The sequence below is a fragment of the Larimichthys crocea genome, unplaced genomic scaffold (assembly GCF_000972845.2).
Source record: "Larimichthys crocea isolate SSNF unplaced genomic scaffold, L_crocea_2.0 scaffold59955, whole genome shotgun sequence".
NCBI classification, from domain to species: domain Eukaryota; kingdom Metazoa; phylum Chordata; class Actinopteri; family Sciaenidae; genus Larimichthys; species Larimichthys crocea.
In genome coordinates this window covers 728-16,781 of record NW_020857846.1, presented here as the reverse complement: position 1 = coordinate 16,781, position 16,054 = coordinate 728, and the positions used below count along the sequence as shown (strand labels likewise).

The 16,054-nt window shown below is 41.1% G+C and overlaps 1 long non-coding RNA gene and 2 other non-coding genes across 3 annotated transcripts; all 3 read left to right on the top strand.

Annotated features, from left to right (window-relative positions):
- Positions 1–354: 354 nt before the first annotated feature.
- Positions 355–4,955, top strand: LOC113745286 (uncharacterized). The gene is made up of 3 exons (XR_003462075.1): positions 355–495; positions 1,173–1,346; positions 2,678–4,955. It is a non-coding gene; the product is annotated as an uncharacterized LOC113745286 (long non-coding RNA).
- Positions 4,956–14,161: 9,206 nt separating this feature from the next.
- trnag-ucc (transfer RNA glycine (anticodon UCC)) lies at positions 14,162–14,233 on the top strand. The gene has a single exon. It is a non-coding gene; the product is annotated as a tRNA-Gly (tRNA).
- Positions 14,234–15,385: 1,152 nt separating this feature from the next.
- trnas-aga (transfer RNA serine (anticodon AGA)) lies at positions 15,386–15,468 on the top strand. Its single transcript has one exon. It is a non-coding gene; the product is annotated as a tRNA-Ser (tRNA).
- The last annotated feature ends 586 nt before the right edge of the window (positions 15,469–16,054 follow it).

Genomic DNA, 16,054 nt, shown 5'->3' with positions numbered 1-16,054 from the left:
GCAGGTATGCTACGAACAGGAAAATAGTTGCAGAGGAGGTTGAGTCATGTGGAACGTATTTAAAAATAAAAGCACTTTTTTCTCATCCAATGAAATAAGCAAAACAACTGCAACTTAAATAAATCAATAAGAATGATTCTTATCGATCTCAAATGCAACAATTGCACTATAATTAACCATTTCCATCTAAAGTTTGCTTACATTAATGAACATTAGCCACCATAAGTGCTGATCATACCAAACAAAGATTGTTGTTTCAAAACTCTGAGTATGTTGTGCTGAGGTCTGATTTCATCATAACATGTTTTGAATATGTGTCATGACAGACTTTCTAACTGTGGACTCCAGAGACTCACTGTGAAGTCGTGGCCTCAGCTCGAATCCAACCCCTCCCACCTGAGAGAGCTGGACCTGAGTGGAAACACGCTGCAGGATTCAGGAGTGAAGACCAGTCTGCTGGACGGAGAGTCCAAACTGTAAACTGGAGACTCTGAGGTCAGTTCATTGACTCTATTTCATTCTTCAAGATTTGCCTTAGTGAAAATCTGATGAAATTAAAAAATGTAATAAAATGTTTGATAGGACTGTTTTTCGTGGTCCTCAGTCAGTGGAGATGATGTCAGTACTTGTGAGGCTGGAGACATGTGTGAGGGATAAGAGGGCCACAGTTAAAACAGGCTGCAGAGAGTTGAGCTTCTGTGTAAACAGAGGAAGAAACAGACCAGGTTAGTTCAATCAAGTGAAGTGAGGAACGGGTGATGATCTTCATGATGTCAGAAGCTGATATGGCTACAGCCAACCCTCACATGCTTTGGTGTGGTGTGCATTAAACCAGAGCTAAAAGTGATAAACAGCAGCTTGACACAGGACAAAACATCACGACAAAGTAAGATTCAAGGTCTGTCTCAAGCTGAAAAAGAAAAATCTGTTGTAACGTGGTTACCAGAGTCATTTATCTAACTGAGACTGATGAAACTTGATGAAACAATGCAGGCCTCTGCTTTGATGACATGTACCTACTGAGAGACCGAATACAGTAAAAAGGTCCTGATATAAATATTAAACAGTTACAGTAAAACATTTCTGATTTGATATATTCAAATTATTCCACACTTGAGTGACATCAGAAGTATTGTATTAATCTGTGTTGACATAATTTATTCTTCATTCAGATTGAGGGACTGCAGTTTGTCAGAGATCAGCTGTGCTTCTCTGGCCTCAGCTCTGAAATCCAACCCTTCTCATCTGAGATACCTGGACCTGAGTGACAATAACCTGCAGGATTCAGGAGTGAAGCTGCTGTGTGATTTTCTCGAGAGTCCACACTGCAGACTGAAGAATCTGGGGTCAGTTCTCTGTTACTATTATAGATCTGATATATTTATTTAACAGTTGTCAAACACTGTGATGTCGTTTACTAAATCATAAACTCTGGTTGAGTTTGACAAAAGAAAATAAATTAAACATAGGGTTCAAAAACATACCAAGTGTGTGGTCAGAAAACTGTTACTCTTCAGCCATCTAACAATTCCTCAAGACCACCTGTCCATGAGAGGTGTGTCATATACGTCACCACATAACAAAAATGAGAGAACCTGTTTTAACGACTTTCTTAATTTATCCCTGTTGAGAATAGATTTCATATTCATTTCCTTCATAAATGAAAAGTAACATAATTAAACTCGTTTAACTCTTTTACAGACTTTGCTTAACTCAAAAAAGACTCCAACAAAACCTAATTTACGTTCATACATAATTTACATTCATGAAGTTGTTGTTGAAGCCATTTTTTGTGGTCAATAATTTTAGAATTTAGATAATTTATTTAGCTGATGAGACATCTAAGTTATGGTTTGTTTAAGTATCAGAATACATAAATAGGCTGGCGCCTATCCCAGCTAATGTCAGAATAGTCATCTTGAATGTATTAATGAATTTATTAGCTGTTCTGATTAACTCAGACTTCTATCAGCCGTGTAAAGAGCAAGAGGTGTGACTGAAGAGCTCCTTTTGTCTGAACAGACAGATTGATGCAAGCTTAACATGATTAACAATCTTTGACCTCATGTTTAGTTTTAAAATGTTTTTTATTGCTTATTGATAAAACAAAACAAATAATTGACAGAGGAAAACAGAAATTAGTGACTCAAGCCTTTTTTTAAATAGAGCCCTGTAACCTGGCACAGCAGTTTATATAGAAAAAGGACAAGACAGTTGTGAGGTCTCTTTTGTTCATATTTTCATCTTGTGTTAAATTTAGTCTGCAGTCACCAAAGACTTCTGTTTCTTAAAGAAACTGTAGAAAAAGTCTTCTGTTAGTTGTTAAAGTAAATGAATGTTTATGATTGTTGGTAAATAGTCACATCTGTATACAGAAGATCCTCTGAACTAATTCGCTTTAAATTGATCAAGTTTACTTGCTGAAATTGAAAATATTTCTCTAGTCTCTGTTCATTTCAAAATGTTTTTACAAATGATGTCTGATTATTGATATTTAACCTTCAGAACACACACAAAGATCAAGACACAGATATTGATCAGTATCATTGGATCAATACAGACTTTTCTGAGATCAGCACCATGTTATTAATCATCTGGGATGATTTCTCTAGAAGGCTGACATTATGATGATGTCACTCTACTCCATTTTTATCTACATCATTTTTTCTTCATTCAGATTGAGGGACTGCAGTTTGTCAGAGATCAGCTGTGCTTCTCTGGCCTCAGCTCTGAAGTCCAACCCCTCCCATCTGACAGAGCTGGACCTGAGTGAAAACAAGCTGCAGGATTCAGGAGTGAAGCTGCTGTGTGATTTTCTGAAGAGTCCACACTGCAGATTGAAGACTCTGGGGTCAGTTCTCTGTTACTCTTATAGAGCTGATATATTTATTTAACAGTTGTCAAACACTGTGATGTCGTTTACTAAATCATAAACTCTGGTTGAGTTTGACAAAACAAAATAAATTAAACATAGGGTTCAAAAACATACCAAGGGTGTGGTCAGAAAACTGTTACTCTTCAGCCATCTAACAATTCCTCAAGACCACCTGTCCATGAGAGGTGTGTCATATACGTCACCACATAATAAAAATGGTAGAACCTGTTTTAACGACTTTCTTAATGTATCCCTATTCAGAATAGATTTCATATTAATTTCCTTCATAAATGAAAGCAACATAATTAAACTTGTTTAACTTTTTTACAGATTTTCCTGAACTCAAAAATGACTCCAACAGAACCTAATTTATGTTCATACATAACTTACATTCATAAAGTGGTTGTTGAAGCCATTTTTTTGTGGTCAATAATTTTAGAATTTAGATAATTTATTTAGCTGATGAGACATCTAAGTTATGGTTTCTTTTAAGTATCAGAATACATAAATAGACTGGCACCTATCCCAGCTAGTGTCAGAATAGTCATCTTGAATTTATTAATGAATTTATTAGCTGTTCTGATTAACTCAGACTTCTATCAGCCGTGTAAAGAGCAAGAGGTGTGACTGTGTGACTGAAGAGCTCCTTTTGTCTGAACAGACAGATTGATGCAAGCTTAACAGGATTAACAATCTTTGACCTCATGTTTAGTTTGAAAATGTTTTTTGTTGCTTATTGATAAAACAAAACAAATAATTGACAGAGGAAAACAGAAACAAGTGACTCAAGCCTTTTTTTTTAAATAGAGCCCTGTAGCCTGGCACAGCAGTTTATATAGGAAAAGGACAAGACAGTTGTGAAGTCTCTTTTGTTCATATTTTCATCTTTCTTGTGTTAAATTTAGTCTGCAGTCACCAAAGACTTGTGTTTCTTAAAAAAACAGTAGAAAAAGTCTTCTGTTAGTTGTTAAAGTAAATGAATGTTTATGATTGTTGGTAAATGGTCACATCTGTATACAGAAGATCCTCTGAACTCATATTTGTTTTAAATTGATCAAGTTTACTTGCTGAAATTGAAAATATTTCTCTAGTTTCTGTTGATTTCAAAGTGTTTTTACAAATGATGTCTGATTGTTGATATTTAACCTTCATAACACACAGAAACATCGGTAGACAGAGATAGATCAGTATCATAGGATCATTACAGACTTGTCTAAGATCAGCAGCATGTTATTAATCTGCGTTTACATTAATGGTTGTATAAATGGTGTGCTGACATTTGGATGATTTCTGTAGATGGCTGACATTATGATAATGTCACTTTACTCCATTTTTATCTACATCATTTAATCTTCATTCAGATTGTGGAGCTGCAGTTTGTCAGAGATCAGCTGTGCTTCTCTGGCCTCAGCTCTGAAGTCCAACCCCTCCCATCTGACAGAGCTGGACCTGAGTGAAAACAAGCTACAGGATTCAGGAGTGAAGCTGCTGTGTGATTTTCTCGAGAGTACACACTGCAGACTGAAGACCCTGGGGTCAGACATCATTTTTAACTTCTGTGCTGAGATTATTTTTTGTTTATTATTATTATCATATTATTACTAACATGATATAAAGGTTGTGGTGACACTAAACTGCAGACATCAGGCTGATATTATACTGATCCACACTGAGTATCTGAATGCTAAAGTCTATTTTCTTCTTCTGTGGTTTAGTCCATTGACTGTGACAGAGCAATGTTGAGCTGCACATTTAAACCTGAATATAACAAGAAAAATCTACACTGGATAATTCACTGTGAACCTTTTAAAGTTTTAACTCGTATTCCTCATCATGTTCTTGTTGAAATAAATTAGAATACAAAATAAATAAATACAAAAAATTATGTATTTCAACTAAAATACATTTTAAACCTTCTTCAGATGATTAAACATTGAATGATTTCAAACATTGTCTTCTAAAGTTACATCATTTATTCTTCATTTAGATTGTGGAGCTGCAGGTTGTCAGAGATCAGCTGTGCTTCTCTGGCCTCAGCTCTGATGTCCAACCCCTCCCATCTGACAGAGCTGGACCTGAGAGGAAACAACCTGCAGGATTCAGATGTGAAGCTGCTGTGTGATCTTGTGAAGAGTCCACACTGCAGACTGAAGACTCTGAGGTCAGTAGAGGGTTGGAGTCAGTCCATGCTGGTCTCAGCAGTATTGTACTAAATCATCACTGACTGACAGCTGATGAAGGGAGTCTCTGTGAACACTGATTCATGACTTCTGTTGTCTGTCTTCTTCTCTCATCAGCTGGAAGTGGTGAGAAAGGTGGTCATGTCGAGTGAGGATCAGCTGAGTCCTGATGATCCAGAGAGGTTGAAGCAGCAGCATCAGCTCTGACTGGGCCATGTTACTGGGAGGTGGAGTGGAGAGGAGAGCTTCATCCAGCAGAGACTGACGGAGGAATCATAACAAGTGGAGATGACTGTCAGTGCTGCAGTCTGAACTGCTCTGAGATCAGCTCAATGTCAAGTCCACCATCATCCCTGTGTGTTCCTCTGGACTGCTCTGCTGCTGCTCTGTCACTTATTTCAACTGATTATTTTTTTTGCTTTGCTTTTTGTTGTATAATTGAGAATTGCAGTAAATTTCCATGTTATATTTCAAATTCATTTTGGAAGTTTGTTCTGTTTGCTCACATCGTGACAGTTTCAGACTAAATTAGAATCAAAATAAGGTCTCAGTTAATGTCCTCCTAGACCAAAGCACAGTGTTTAATTGGCCATGTTATCTTCATCAGTCGTCTTGAGACGGATCATCAGATAGGGAGATAATGAAGGAGCAGGGAGAAAAATCGTGAAAAAATAAAATGGATTCGACTACCGTGGCCTCAAATGCCCCACTACAGACACGATTTCTTACATAAAAACGTAGCAAATTATGTTTTGTATCACTCACATTTGCCTGCCAAAGCTGTCAGACATATAGTTTTGGCTCAGTACGCCTCATTGAAGCGACTACTCCCGACCGAACAGCCTCTAGACTCCCATATTAAAAAAGGAGGAAATTTTCTGGAGAAGGCAGAAGTAACGTTTCTCTCTCTTGCTCCTGAGGACACATTTCTTCATTTACGACACAAAACAAATATGTAAAACAATCAGGAGAGGTCTCATCGTGCTCAGGTTAAGCCGGTTCAATGATGTGGAAATACGGTTGGTGTCAGCGTCCTTCCTTTTTCGAGAGGAGTTCCTCAGCATTTTCTCTCAGTACTCTAACTGACATTCTAACAGTTCAACTGCTCCCCTGATTACAGTTGGTCCTGGTGCTTGGCAACCTTCAGGCTGCTTAAGGAAGAGAGGGGGGAGGGGCCACCAGAGCCGAGCGGCAGCCATTTTAGTATGTTCTTGGCACTTAATTTGAACTGCTGTCTAAAATGGCAGACAGAGACAGCAGAGCAGCTAGCTCGTTAACATGTTAATGATAATACCATTAGCCACTAATTAGGAATTAAATACTGCTAATGTTTAACATGGTAATGCCAACATGGTAATGTTAATTGCTTAGCCCATCAGCGCTAACATGCAAATGCTAACATGCTAATGCAACAGCTGGTGTAACCCAGATAAAAAACATGTGCATTAAAAGGTAATTTCATTGTGCATTAAAAACAGACAGACAGATAATTAAGCTAAAAAATGTGTTAAAAATGTATTAATTTCATATCGAAGAAAAAAGAAATATGTGAGTAAAAGACTGTCAAATTCATGAAGAAAAGAGTATTTGGTGGTTATTCATGTGGAAAAACTAGGGGAACTTTAATTGAAAGGGATGAGTTGTGGTCCCGGTCTGTCAACAAAGTCGGTAGGAGCAGACCGCAGTCGTGTAATCCCACCTGACGCAGGTTCACTTTCGCTAAAGCCCTAGAAGGAGCAAGAGGAAGCATGTTCTGGACACGGTCTTAATGTCAAGGACGGAAAAACAGAAAAGTGGAAAACTGGAAAAAAGTGATTAAAAACTCGGAAAAATCAAGGAGGAATCTCCCGGACGACCACGACCTGCAGGAGTGCAGTTGGAGGATTCGCTCGGGTGAAGAATCGCAGCGGTGAAGAGATCGTCCTGCTGTGGCTATGCTAAATGCTAAAACGCTATGCTACAAGCTAAACGGCTAACTCCGTGAGCTAACCACTAGCCTCAATGCTAATATCGGAGCGCTAGCTCCGGGGCTAATCAGCACTGCTAGTCACACCAAGTATTGATGAATAAGCTCTGAGGTACATTTTGTCTATGCTTTTACTGAGTTATGGTGTGCTATGTGTGTGACTGTGACCATATTTGTTTATTTTAAGCACATTAAGTTATGGTTTCTTACTGTGAACATTACAAGAGTTTACATTTTGGTTATTTGTGATAATTAATAGTTAATTGCATGGTAAATAGCGGAATATATATATATATATATATATATAAAATATATGTGATGGTACTGTTAGAAAAATAATCATTTGTATCATAATTACTTAATTATTTACCTTTTTCTACGAGAAATTGTATCTTATTTGCAATACAGTTTAGTTAAAGCACTTACTCTACAGAATAGAGAAGACAATTTTAAAGGTGATTCATAGTTTAAGATCTGAGAAATTGAAGAAATATGTTCTGATCCTACTTATTGTAGGTCAGGTTTTTGAGGAACCCTTGATTTCGATAGAGCCTGTCTGGAGACGGAGCCAGAGAGAGACCGGATGGCGAGCCGGACCCTGGAGGATCGTAAGCGTACACCGCGGAATTAAGAATCCTTTTGCTCACTTTACACATACACACACCAAAACCCACACACGTGTGGCGGGACTGACACCTAAAGGGGTGCAGATATAGTGAAGTGAACAGAACAAAGAAAAACACGGCAGCTGCGAAAACTTTTTATTTTGTTTATATTTCCATACTACCCGGAGGAGGCGTTGTAGTGTATTTCATGTGGTTTATTATTCTCCCCAGCTTCATATTAAAATAGGGGAGCATTGTACTCATTAAACAAAAAGAGGCCAAAGTGTCGTGTCGTTCATGTGCATCGGTTGGTTACACCTGGGCTCCGTAGCGAATTTAAATCTTCTGTTTCTTATTCTGGCCATTAGTTCAAGTTATAATAATTATCATAATCTAATACTTCTCTGCTCAGAAGGGTTACACTAATATTAACTGTTAGCCACCGCGAACATGCTAATGTTAACAAGGCGTCTAAATGCTAATGTAAAAACAATGTTAACTGCTACCATCGAGCGCTAACAGGGTTGCTAACCTATGCTATGCTAATGCTAGCTAAAATGCTAATTTAATTGTCTACACGTAGCGCTAGCTGCTCCTGTGGTCTAAATAAACAGGTTAAATAATGGACTATTTGAGGTGTGCTTTTTGAATACAGACCCCCAGCAACAGCCCACTCGTCACTCTCAAAATTTCTTTTTCTAGTCTGCTGAGCAGTGTCAGTATAATGCATGGGGACGGACGGGGCCAGAGTCCAGGCACACTCAAAATCTTTAGAAATTTTTCAGTTGTACAATATGTTTGTGGTGATTGTCCTGTAGACGTGGCATCCATTGCCGTCTGTCCGTCCTGGGAGAGGATCCTCCTCTGTGGCTCTTCCTGAGGTTGGTCTTCCACCTTTTTTCCCTGTTAAAGGTTTTTGTGGCAGTTTTTCCGCACCGAACAGGGTCTAAGGACAGAGGTGTCACCCCTGTACAGATTGTAAAGCCTCTGAGCAAAGTACTTGTGGACTTTGGGCTATACAAATAAAATTGATTTGATTTGATTTGATTTGAAATGGAATGCTACTGATGGGAAGTACTGTCATACTTAAAAGTACATGTTTATCTGCATGTCATTGAAATAAATGCATCACATGCATCTGTTGATCTTCTTTTATTCATGAATATTAATATAGAAACATTTGAATTGTAAACTATATACATGCATGTGTGTGTCTATAGTATACTGTATATAAGTACATTAAAGAATCAAATGTAAATAATGTAATTAGGTTTGATACCTTGATAATCTGTACTTGTGGTACTCTATGACCATGTCAAGAGGGCCTGGAAGGAACTCACAGGCCAGGTGTGAATACTGTCTCTTCTACTCTGTTGTTATGTCCATAGAGGTGCTGAGCCTGGTTGCCCAGCTCCTGTTCGGGCACGACACCGCTGTGCTCCTGTCAGCATTCGCCTGCACACTGGGTCTGAAAACCTCCTCTTCTTCTTCCCATTGATCCAAAATGCCTTCGGTACAAACACTACTACCACAAACACACTTCTGCAGTTTCTCAACTCTCTCAGCACGATGTGCTCTGGTGTGACTCAACAAAACTTCTAGCTCATAGGTGTAAAATAGAAATGTTCTTCATGTTTACTATTACGGTCTTTTATCTCTCTTCTGTCTTTATCTTTTTTAAAGATAAGTTCCTCTTCTGGGGGAAAGCAGGCCATAGTTTTTCCGACTCTGAACATGAAGCACAGAGAAGTATGAACCAAGTGTGATTACATTTAGATGATCTCTCAGTATCAGCTTCCTTCACATCGACACCACAGCCCACGATGAAGCTTTCACAAAGTGCCCTCTCTGCGGTGCCACCATTTGGTGATGAACTTGAATATATTTCTTATAAAGTTGCTGAAACTTTTGGGAACAGAACATTAAAGTTTGAGGGAACACTGTGTATCCATCTTTAAAGTGAACTGCAATTGAACTGGAATAATATTTGTAGTCTGGTTTTAAATTTGGACTTCCAGAGCAGATAGAAAACAATGACAACAGTTTGAACTTTTCAGTTGGACTTTACCGCCATCTAGTGGCTGTTATATGACATCATAGGTATACTTGGCATTGAACCAGCTGTATAGTATTTATAAGTATGCCTTTGTAAGTATGTGCATTTGTGCTATAATAATAATAAATGGTCTATTTGTATGCAGGTACAGTATTTCATGCATCACACAGGGACAGCGGTTCTTCTTGTTCTGCTGTGGTGTGTTCAAGTGTTGTAGCACTTTTTATTTACATTTTAAGTCCATAATGTAATATTCTGGAAAGAGTTATTTGATTTGATGGCAAAATAAGGAACAGAGAAAAGTTTTGTATATTGTTTGAAAAATGTGAATTATCAAGCTCATACATTGATAAATATTTTACTTGTATGTAAACATGCACTATAATGTACATGCTGACCTTGAAAACAGGCTGGTTTCCTGCAGACATTAGTCTAACTTAAAACTCTGACACAAAACAGAAATTAACATGAACAAATATAGATAGATATAGATAACAGAAATGTTTGAATGAACTCAACACTATGATTCTTTTGTCAACATAAAGTCATGATTGGCTGAATAATTCACAGGAAAAAATGGTGGACAGAGCAGAGTCTCCAGTATCCAGCTGTCTGTCTATGCAGAGTGACCGCTCCAAAGAGCCTCCTCTGACCTTCAGTGATGAACCTGGACCCTCAGACACAAAGTAAGAGAACTGCTATGAACTCATTTATTTGAATAATTTTTACTTTTGATGCCATTTTGTCTGTTTCTGTGCCCCTATATTACATTTTCCACCAAAGTGTTTTAACAGGAATCATGTTTGTGTATTCAGAGCTCCTAAATTGCTTTCATCAGAGAATTTATCAAGGATTCATGTGATATGAATAAAAACATGTTGGTGTTTGCAGAGTTCAGTCCAACAGACAGAGAGCAGAGTCTCCAGTATCCAGCTGTCTGTCTCTGAAAAGTGACCAGTCCAAAGGTCATCCTCCACAGTTCAGTGATGAACCTGGACCCTCAGACACAAAGTAAGGCAACTGCTGCTAAATCATGTACATGACTACATATTTTCCATTTATGTGGTCTTTGTCAGGTTCAGACAGACAACTGGACCCACAGAGCAGACCAGAGACAGACAGATGTGGAGAAGTGGTTTATTAAACAGTCCGGGGTCGGTTCACAAAAAGGCAGTCAGCTCAGGCAGAAGGGAAGTCCAAAAAACAGGCGAGGGTCAAAACCATAAAACAGTGAGATCAGGCAAAGACGAGGCAAGAAACAAACTGGGTCGAGGAAACACAAGGAAACTAATTACAAGGAAAAATGCCGGAAAAGCTACTCACAAAAGGATGCAGACAATCTAACAGAGACACACTGGGAGAAGCAGGCATATATATATATACACACACACACACACACACACACACACACACACACACGAGCGGAGGCCCTAACGAGGCACAGGTGAAAACAATAGACAATCACACAGGGAGCGAAGACACCTAGAATGAACACAAACAGGAAGTCAGGGAAACCACACAATAAAGCAGGTAGTAAAAAAACAAACTAAACTATAGGCCCGACAGTCCTATATTAATCTTTTTAAAAAATTAAAACAAACTTATTGTGACACTGAGAAATCATTTGTGTTGTCTTCCTCTTTGTATCTGTGATAACAGTCAGGTCACCTAGAAGACTTGTAATCTGATCTAAGAGGAATTATACAGGCTATAACTATAACCTCATCAGCAGCAGTTTGTGTGTTTAGAGTTTCCTAAATGACTTTAATTGGATAATTTATCAAGGATTCATGTGATATGGATAAAAACAAGTTGGTGTTTGAAGAGTTCAGACCAACAGACAGAGAGCAGAGTCTCCAGTATCCAGCTGTCTGTCTATGAAGAGTGATGACTCCAAAGATCTTCCTATAGCCTTATAATAAAGTATTTACTCACCCAGAAGCCACCCATCGCGCACCGTGCCGGCCTCCAGCCTGTTCCCAACCATGCTGTTAGTCATAATGAATGAGTCGTGCGTTGAACCAGGCCACCTTGCCGCGATGTTAGTTAGCTGCATTTGCGCATCACTGCACAACTCACTGGCCTTGGTAACCGAAATCGGCTTGTGAGCCAATTATCATGGTTTGCAAGTAAATCCTCGCGTTCCTTAAATACTCGCACACTGATTGCACCATTTGCAAGGTCCTCTAACAACGCTAACACTGCCATTGTTAATATCATTTTCGTCATCACATTACGCATGCTTTTATATCCACCTATATAATTGCAAACACGTGGGTGTGTTAATTGTTCATAAGTGTGTCTCTGATGTGCACATCACTCTGATGACTACTTGTTTTCACATTGTTAACAGTTTCCCAGCGTCACCTCTAAGGAACAATAGCTGTAGAAACGTGCGTACGACAGCTATGAAGTTGGCGTGGGTCACGCACATTTCTACGATCATTTCATGTCTGAAACATCTGGGGCCTCATGTACAAAGCATGCGTACACGCAAAAAAGTGGCGTACGTCCTTTTCCACGCTCACGTTCAGATGTATCAGACGTGAAACAATCGTAGAAATGTGCGTGACCCACGCCAACTTCATAGCTGTCATACACACGTTTCTACAGCTGTTGTTCCTTAGAGGTGATGCTGGGAAACTGTTAATAATGTGAAAACAAGTAGTCATCAGATGGATGTGCACATCAGAGACACATTTATGAACAATCAACACACCCACGTCTTTGCAATTATATAGGTGGATATAAAAGCATGCGTAATGTGATTAAGAAAATGATATTAACAATGGCAGTGTTAGCGCTGTTAGAGGACCTTGCAAATGGTGCAATCCGACGTGAGCGATTTAAGGAATGCAAGGATTTACTTGCGAACCATGATAATTGGCTCATAAGCCGATTTCGGTAACCAAGGCCAGTGTTACTGGAGTTGTGCGCAGAGCTGCGGCTGGCCCTAGAGCTCAACGGGGGCGCTCTAGGGCGGCGAGTAGCCCGGGGTTGTGCTGACCACTCTGGGGTTCCTGGCAACAGGGGCATTCCAGCAAAGCTGGCTGATCGGTCAGGAGTGTGCCAGTCAACCTTGAGCCGAGCCATGCCAGCTGTGTGGGACGGAATCATCCGAATGTCATCCTGGTACATCAGATTCCCATACAGTGCTGTTGAACAAGCCAGCATTAAAGCGCAGTTTGCAGCGAGAGCCGTTTTCCCTAATGTAATCGGAGCTATTGACTGCACACACATTGCTATAAAAGCGCCATCACAGGATGAATTTGTTTATCTAAGTAGGAAACATTTTCATTCCATCAATGTTCAAATCACATGTGATGCGCAAATGCAGCTAACTAACATCGTGGCAAGGTGGCCTGGATCAACGCACGACTCATTCATTATGACTAACAGCATTGCTGAGAACAGGCTGGAGACTGGCACGGTGCGCGATGGGTGGCTTCTATTCGTTTAATTGTCCCGTATGTAACGCTGGATTACATACGAAACAATTAAACGAATAAACTCTTTACTTACCCAGAAGCCGTGCCAGTGTGCCAGTGCATATTTGGGCATGTGCGCATTCAAATATCATGTTTTTGGTTTTCTTTATTTTCTGCTGGTGAAATTAGAGCTGCAGAGCTTTCTAACAAGCCCCTGATTGTCTCCCTGTGTTCAGTATTCTTGTCAGTAAAAGCGGGCGTAAAATGTCAGCCGCGGCGCCACACCTGTCCACACCTGTGTGTGCGCTGCTCGGATCCCACGGCATTTACAGCCTCACACACACGCTCCTACTCACGTCTTTTTTTTGGTCATATTTATCCCTGTTGACAGGGTACCAAACAGAATCTCCACTTCATTCACTAGAATCTTTAGCTTAGACTCTGTGAAATTCATTTACTTTCCTTTGTTCATGGCGTTATCTGATCGGACAAAGAGGTGAATCTCGGGTCCAGGGCCTATTTAAATAGATTTGCATATGTAAATGGGGCGTGGACAGGGAGGAGTTGCATGTGCGCTCAATTCCACGTTTATTGGGATGTACAAAAGAAACGTGCTTGGATCCATGCGAACGCACACTTTGATACATCTGAATCTTTTTGTGCATATGACAGTTTCTGGGTTTTGGCGTACGCCAAGTTTCACGTGAGAATCCACTCAAGTATTTGTACATGAGGCCCCAGAACGTGGAAGCGTGGAAAAGGACGTAGGCCACTTTTTTGTGCGTCCGCAAGTTTTGGACATGAGGTCCCTGGTGAGCTTCTTCCAAAGGCTTATGGAGGCAGAGGAAACTAACTGACTGAATGTTGGCTGGACCATCCTTTTGTCTCGAGAAGATGGCCGTATAAAACCCAGCTGTCTCTATTCGATGAAGCTCCATCAACAACTATTTCGCAACTCAGACACTCTTCCTGCCCTTTTCCTCCCGTTTCCACGTGTGGAACTCCTGACACAAACCGCTGAGTCTGCAGTGTCATTTTTTCCTTTTCTGCAGCGATGGTGGTATAGTGGTGAGCATAGCTGCCTTCCAAGCAGTTGACCCGGGTTTGATTCCCGGCCATCGCAGCTGGACTCCATCTTCTTCTTGGCCAGCGTTTACAGGACACGTACGATTGCTTTTGTGGGACTCGGGCTCGATATACGCTCCGGTTTCACAGCAATTTACACCTCGTTCCATGTCACCCTGGCGACTCCCGTGACCACCCTTTTGTCTCGAGAAGATGGCCGAAAAAAACCCAGCTGTCTCTATTCGATGAAGCTCCATCAACAACTATTTCTCAACTCAGACATCAGATTATGTCACCCGCGGACGACCCCATGGTCACACATTTTGAAATGCATGGAACTCGTTGGTCGTCATTAGAGGCCCGTTGAGTGGGGATGAGTAGTGAAAACGGAAATTCCTCTGCCCTTGACTCCACTTGCGAAATTCTGGATAGAGTTTTTTCTCCAGCAAAGATTGCTGATGTCTTAGTATCACCTCTGCGCTGTTGAGTTTGTCAAAGAGGTTCTATAGTCAGTGACATCTTGCTAATTATAGCTGCAGGGCAAGTTAAACTACACGTCAATCTGTTGTTGCATGTTTGCCACGCGTCTCCGATGTTGTAAAAGGCAAGCACACGCGGGGATGTGCTCAGTGGGGAGAGCGCATGCTTTGCACTTATGAGGCCCGAGGGTTCAATCCCCGGCAATCTCCATCAGATTTAGTTTCATTGCGTGGTGTGCTCCAGGGTGAGCCCCATTCAGAGCAGACGGATTGTAAGCGGCAAGTTTGAGTCCGCTGGACGCTGCAACCTCACTTGCTCACCTGTCCTGCGTGACCTCAACTGCCGTGCCGTTGCTCGCCTCTGCCCCCACCCCCATAATGCTGCTTCCTCGCAGTGCTCGTGTAAACTAAAGTCAGAAACAAAAGAGGACTGTTCTTCCTAAATTAGGAGTCCAGCCTCCGTTTCACGGCTGGATGACAACAAAGGCGTGACTACAGCGTATATCATTTTGTCAGCTATAAGGACTGAAATTCCAAAACCGGGTTGAGCTGAGAGGGGGCAGAGTAGAGAAACACAAAAACCGACACCGCCACCAACAGAAATGTGGGCCCCCAGGCAATGGAAACTGGTGGAATATTTCTGGTTGAGTAAAAGAGAGACAATCGTTCGTGTGCAATAGGGGGTGATACTGTCCATTTTCTAAGCCAACCAGACACGCCGTTCAGAGTGGTTGTTCGTGGCCGAGTGGTTAAGGCGTATGGACTAGAAATCCATTGGGGTCCCCCGCGCAGGTTTCGAATCCTGCCCGACAACGCTGGATGTTTTAACACAGCCCACAGCAAGGCAGAGGGACTCTGAACGTGAGCAAACAATGGGCGGGAGGAGTCAGTGGCGATTGTGCAGGTGCTTGTCACAAAGCATAACCATGCACTGGGCAACCTGCGCAGGTTTGAATAACGTCTAAAACCGAGCCCCTCTACTCAATGAAGTGGGGCTTGCACTGCATAGAAACGGTTGATAAAGTCAGTACCAACGTTACTGCTGGTTACCACAGAGCAGACAAGCGCTTTCATCACACCACGGCTTTTCCCACTCTTTCCTGCCCTGGTGACCCTTTTTCCTCCCGTATTCCTACGTGTGGAACTCCTGACACAACGCCGCTGAGGTCTGCAGTTCATATTTCCTTTTCTGCAGCGATGGTGGTATAGGGGTGAGCAAGCTGCCTTCCAAGCAATTGACCGGGTTCGATGGCCCCCGGCCATCGCAGCTGGACTCGATCTTCTTCTTGGCCAGCGTTTACAGGACACGTACGATTGCTTTTGTGGGACTCGGGCTCGATATACGCTCCGGTTTCACAGCAATTTACACCTCGTTCCATGTCACCCTGGCGACTCCCGTG